Source organism: Parus major, chromosome 1, assembly GCF_001522545.3.
Source record: "Parus major isolate Abel chromosome 1, Parus_major1.1, whole genome shotgun sequence".
In the NCBI taxonomy this organism is placed as follows: domain Eukaryota; kingdom Metazoa; phylum Chordata; class Aves; order Passeriformes; family Paridae; genus Parus; species Parus major.
This window is the reverse complement of record NC_031768.1, coordinates 6,000,963-6,007,694: the sequence shown is the minus strand read 5'-3', so window position 1 is coordinate 6,007,694 and position 6,732 is coordinate 6,000,963.

Sequence of the window (6,732 nt, the reverse complement as noted above, 5' to 3'; positions counted from 1 at the left end):
TCACCGGTAAAGTCATAGTTAAACTAAACATTAAACTGTCCAAGAACTGACTTCCTCGACAGCTCTGATTCAGGCTCCCAAAAATGCTCTGCACAGTGAATCATGCTTCCTTCTGGAAATGACAAAACTTCCTCATCATGGTGTTCTAACTTGCCCTCTCCTCGTCTCCGGTGCTATCAGGCAAGGATTGAATTGCTTGCCACATTTTTTCCGTGGTCGGCAGGGAGATGCATCCTTTTTGAAGGGGAAGAATTTCTATGAGTCAAAGGATGACAAACTGAAAATTAGTACCAGCCGCAGAAATAAATGACAAACAACAACATAAAGCCCCGTAGAGGTGGCCAGTGGGTGTTTATTGGCTATTTGCCTTTCTGGCAACTTGACTAGCCTAATGATTGGGAGGCAAACTTGCTTTTCACCACTGAAAGTAGGAGCAAAGTTGAAACTGCCAGTATTAGCTCTCTGATTACCTTTCCTGTGCTTGGTTTGACAAGTCTTGTCTGCTTGCAAGTCAGGTAAGGTGGGGCAGTGCACAAAAGGTCCCAGAGTCCATCCCAGCTCTGAAGGACACTCAGCAAGAGTGTGGGGAGGGGGAGGATAAAGGATGGTGCTTTCTGGGGCTTATTCCAGTCAGACTCACACAGCAGACTGGTTCACAGGCATTGTGGTGACAGCAATTTAGAGACAGTTTGATGCACAGGACTTGGAAATCAAAACAACAACCCTCTGCTTTCACCCCCACCCCACACACACCTCTATGATTGCTGAACAACAGAGTTGGGGTAAATACCTGACCATATGGTAAATGATGACTTGTACTGGAAATCAAAATTTTAACAGCTCTTTTTGCTTTGCACACAAAATTTTAACTCCCCCAGAACCAGTGCAGGTGAAAGCCTAAGATGCACAGTCATTATTAGTTGCCAGCATGCCAGCCTGGGCATTCCTGGGATGAAATACTATCCCAAATCACTAGCAAAATCCCAAAGGAATAGATTTTCAACCTCATTTAGACATAATATAATAGGAGGGGCTGGACATTAAAAGCTGGAGAGTGGTTGAGTGGAAATATAAGGGCAATTACTGTGCTTTCCTTAGAACAAACTTACCTTCTTCCCCAGCCATATTCCATGATCAGCAAAGCACTATGTACTTAATAGGGAAGAAGAGTAAATACCAAAATATGTAAACTTTCATGCATTTAATGCAGATTACATGCATTTTTTTCCAGGCTAAGTTAGGAGTATTTACTGCCTTTGAGACTTAAGTTTATATTCCTGCCCTTTGCATTGTCCCTGAGAAATGGTATTGTTTGCATATTGACATTTCATTATTTCAATGTGGTTCACACTTGCTGTTCAGAGCAGATGAAATACATTAGAAGGAGGCATGAAGAAAAGAAACAAAATAAATGCTTAATGCATTTGAGCCTTTTTGGGGTTCCCTGTTGTACCAAGTAGGCTTAGAGCATAACTAAGGTGGAAGTCAGGGAATGTAGAAGTGGAAGAAAATAACTGAACCATCTAATTCAGTCACAGGTAGCACAAACATAGAGTACTTTTCATAAATGGGTCAAGTTTTACCTGAAAAGAAGTCAGCTTGTTTCTTCTTGAAAGGCTACCCCACACCTTACCCCTCCAAGTTATCTTTTTCTGATTTCCTCCACATGCTTCTTTGTGGCCAGAACAATCTTTGTGGTGCCTGTTTTAACTCAAAGCCCACCATTAACAACAATCCATTATTTAAATAGAACACATCCAGGCAGCAGCTGATTTAATCTAAGGAATAAAAAATATTCTTAATATCAACTAACAGTCAGGTCCCTCAAATGCATGTATTACAGACTAGGGTAGTACACAGAACAAAAGTACCAGCTCGTTCTTGACCCTGGAACCATGATCCCTTAGCAGACAGGCTGGAGCTGCAAGGCAGGGGGATAGGTACTGAAGCCCAAGGACTGATCATGCTCAGCAGTTTTGCAATCAGATAGGACCTTGCCAATTTGCTGACTCATTTCCTTTGGTCCCTCGGATGTGAAAATGAGAGGTCTCATCCCATTGCCACTGTACAGGGTATGCCTCATCGATGGAGTCCAAATCAAAGCAATCTGAATCTAATGGGAAAATTCACACATCAGAAGATGTGTGTAGACTCATGGAAATGTAATTGAAACAACACTCAGAAAGAACATTTTGGGTTTTTTTAATTTCGTTAGTTTGAAAATTGTAGTCTTAATGCAGAAAGGCTTATTTTAAACCACAAAGAGAGCTGTGGGAATTAGAAATTATCTATTTTCAGCAGCAATGTCTGTTGCATTTTTTTATTCATCTGTCTTTCAGATGAGAGTTTGAGCCCAATTTTTATACAGCTGTTGGCAAACCTCCCTTTGACTGCAGTGGAAGAGGCTGATTGTTCATGTTTAGAAGATGCTGCTTCTGTCACACAACGAGCACATGCAAAAAGAACTTGTTCAAGTTGGATAGGCTACAACACAAGACCAAGGTCTCATTCCCAGGAAAGGAAAGGCTTGGTTTACAGGATGGTGTGAGGCTTCTGTGGACAGGAGAAGAATATCAGGGTTAAAGGTGCATTTTGAACAGGGAAAAAGTAACAGATCACTACCAAGTCTTGTGTCTGTGGCTGCAAACCAGAGAACCTGAAGGCAGCAATGGTGGCCAGAAGGAATTTTGGAGTTGGAGAAGTCAGGTTGGAGTGGGGAGTGGAGGACATACTCCCAGCACCAAAATGTCTCCTTGTAGTTCTCATGGGTCATAAAAATGCTCTGTGTTTTTTGGGTAGAGCTTGGTTGGTTGTACAACACTCTGTACTTACCAATGGTGACATTCATGAGTGTAACTGCACACAGTGATTGTGGATTTAGGGGGACTGTTCACTCTGCTCCCACCTCCCTTCATATCTGTGAATACCACAGTGAGTAGAAAAATACCATAAAAATTTACAGAAAGGCTTTTCTCAGAAAGGAATAATGCAGTTCCTCTGTGAACAGCGGAAGAAGCCATGAGCAATCTTCAGAAAAATTGTCAAAATCAAAACTGCAAAACCTTCCCATCACTTCCAGTCCACAAGCTGGTCTTTCTTTTCTCCTACAGACCCCTATGTGTACTAACACATAACCATGGTTAGGAGCTCTCTTTCCAAACAACTCCTCCCCCTACTCACACCCTTTCCTTCTGCCTTGTCCACATGCACATTCTTTGCTCTTCTGCTCAAGGACAGACTGACTGCCCTGGCACACTCATAGGTGGAAAACAAAGTGAAAACCCAGGGCCAGCAGGGCTTTTCCATGCCCAACCCACAGCTTCTTCTCAGGGAAGAAGCTCCTGCCAACCCACAGCTCCTCCCGGTTATCAGGGTGCTGCTGACTCCTTGGCTGTGGACTCATCCATTGCAGTCCTGTGATTCCCCACCAGCTCTGCAGGGCTGGAGCAGGTCACCACGTGCCTTCAGAGGGCTGTGACTGTGTGCTCCTGGTGACTCACTAGGAGGTCACCAAATGAACCAGATCCCTAGCACTCAGAAACTCTGCCAGCCCTGTGAAAATGGGAGAAAAGAGAGGAAGGAAGTTCTGTTGTTGCATTTTTTCATGGTGATCAGTGCTGAGTCAAAACAAGGGCTGCAGGATTAGAGGAGGGGGAAAGCTAAAATCATTAAAGGAATAGATTTTTAAAAGGATAAACCAGCTGGATAGGAGTGGGAGCCCAAAAGACACCATATTCTTCTCACTGTAGATGATGGTTGTGAGAAAAATCAGAGAAGGGAGTGACAAGTGGGTGGTGATAGTCTTCACTGCTAGAGTATGACCTGCTTTTTTTCTCAACCTGGCCTCTCACTAATCCAACCAATTATCCCCTGTGGGAAGACAGAGGGAGAAGGTAAAATTGGGCAGGTGCAGTTGAGTCTGCTTCCCCTAAGGAATGTCTCTGGAGCAGCGAGGCTGATTTCTGCTCAGCCTTCTGTGAGCTGTTCTCAGTCACTTGTACTGACATGGAGCTGGTGGACACCACAAAGGCCCAAGGTGCTGACCAGGGTGTTCCCTACATTAAGCAGAGCTAAAGCTCAGACAAACTTGGCTGAACTCTTAGCCCTATGCCAAGGTAAAGTTGCCAGGTTTTACACACTAGAAGTAAGAAAAAATAACTCTAGTACAGCATATTAGTGTGCACTTCTAATAGTGTGTGCTAACTGCTTTGCTGGAGAAGTGAGCAGCTGTTCCAAATATACCAGAAAATTACTGGTGACATGTTTTTTCACATAGGATGCAGGACATGCTCATATTATATAGGATGTTCACCAATTCCAGTAATACACTAAATATATGCCCAGAAGTTAGTTTTTTGAGATATTTACGTTTGTGGCAAGAATCCTTTCAAAATATTTCCTCAGGCAAACAGTAGCATAGGGCTGAAGAGTTTATCTTGGTTAATTCTGACTGGTTTAAAAGGAAAAAGACTGTGGGGATCAGGTCATTAGCAGTTGTAAATTGGCACTGGTCCAGCAACCTAAATAAACTTCTGAGTTCATAAACTGGCTGGAGAGAGTCTGGCCCTATTCTGCAACTATTTAATCTCATAGTATGGCAAGGGTTTTACCCCACTGTACTGACAAAACCCAGCTTGGTTTGAATGAAAAAATAATTAATGTTTTTCAGCTGTCTCTTATTGTTAAGTTGCTGAAGTCCAAACACTGCTTGTGATCCTCTGTGTATGGTCAGTGCTTGACAGAATGCTAGAATGGATTTCTCAAGCTGATAGATGAGACTGATGTAGAAATGTTAATTTTTGTGTCTACACCTATTAAATAAATGTCCTGCTCCTGGGCAATGGCTTGGCCTTATGCATATTTTCTATGGATATTATTTTCTGCACATTTTCCAGATCTATTAATACAGTGGAAACTATGTAAGATCTTTAATGCCAAATGTTTTGCTTAGACTGTGTTTCCTCCAGTTGACCGGGAAAGGAAAAGTGGGATAAAGACCTGCTAGTAAAACAATTTCCAGGATTGCCTGTTTTCCTTGCTTGTAAAAAGGTTCACTTCAATTTAATGTTAGTTACTAATGAATGCTCAGCATAGAGGACTATTGCCTTTATTTATGCTCCCTTGTGATATACTTTTGGAAATTGTCCAAAATGCTTTTTTTTTCTTAGTGTTTCATTGATTAGCAAGGATGAAAAATTTTAAAAGATGTAAATTGGTATTGAGAAGTCAGAAATGCTGTATTTGGTGTATCCAATTTGTACATGCAAATTTGTATTCCTGAAATGCATCATCCTTTTGAAAGCCAGCCTTGCTAAGTCTGTATTTATGAATGTTAATTACAAAGGCAAAGCTCATGGCTTTAGAGCCTGATGTGATTTTGGTGCTTTAAAAATGAATTAAACTATTTAATTATTTTTGAAGAATGTAAAACAACCCTCCAAAATCCTCAGCAATTGTTATATACAGAACAAATCTTATGAAAATTGGCGTAGCAAAGTTTGAATTAGTGTGATTTAAAAAAAAATAAATTAATAAAGACACACTTCAAGAACTTTTTTCCATCTCTGTCAACCTGTGAGAACCTGACTCACTTAATTCACTCAGAACTGCCATATCACTGTAACTCTCTCAAAAGTCATTCTTTCTTTTATTGGCAAGTTCCTCTTCCAAAAGAGTTAAATAGTACTATATGCCAGAGATGGCCACAAATAACTTTCCTCTTTGCAAATAGCTGTTGCTACTACTATTGCCAATGCCAGCACAGCACAGGAAAAAAATACCCTCTGTCACAATGATCCCTATTCAGACTCCAGTGGAAACCTAAACTGCCCCAGGAGGATGCTGCCATTAGGGACCACATTCTCAAGAAGACAAAAATTGTGTGCTCTTTGGGAGCTATGCAAAATGAAAAAGTTGTGGATATTTAATATACTGCCCCATATGTGCAGTGGAGGGGATGGCTGGCAGGGAAGATGCCTGCGTAGGCTGGAAAGGAATTCTGAAATTAACATTAAAAGAAAAGACAGCACAACCTGGGCAACACTGAAGTTACAGGGCACTGCTGCATGAGGAGGCAACGAGGACTGGCCACAGAGGAGTCTGTGTTTGTGGATGCAGAAGTAGGGTATGGACTTCTAAATGCCTGGACTCTTCATGGCTTTGTTTTTATTTTCAGTCTTCATGCTAACTGTGGCACATATAGAATTATTTTAACATACAACATAAGAATTTTTATTTGTCTGAATTATAAAGCACCATATGTGAATGCATCTGTTCTTCACTGTGTTACATTTATTATTTGTACTATGGTGGGGCCTCAAGTTTCCACCTCAGATCAGGGTTCCAACTTGCTAGGCAATGCACAAACACATAATGGGAAACACTCCCTGCCTTGAGAAAAACATATTCTAAATTGACAAAAACAGCTCAGGGTGGGAAAGGAAAACAGCCAGAGCACCGTTCCATGGCAGCTTAACCTCATCTAAACTGAAGCTGCCACAGTCCTGCACCTCCAATCCAGAAGTCAAATTGCCCATTCAGTGGCTTTAACTGGCTCACAATTTGAGTAACTCCACTCCAGTAAGGAAAACAGCAACACTGGTCTGAAACTGGTCCCCTTTTTCCTTTGGTAAGGTTAGTTTAGCAGAGTTAGCTCCCTGAAGTTTTTCCTGGTGCTGCACTACAGGCATCAATGCTGGCACAAAGGAAGGGCCATGGCAGGACAATGGAAGA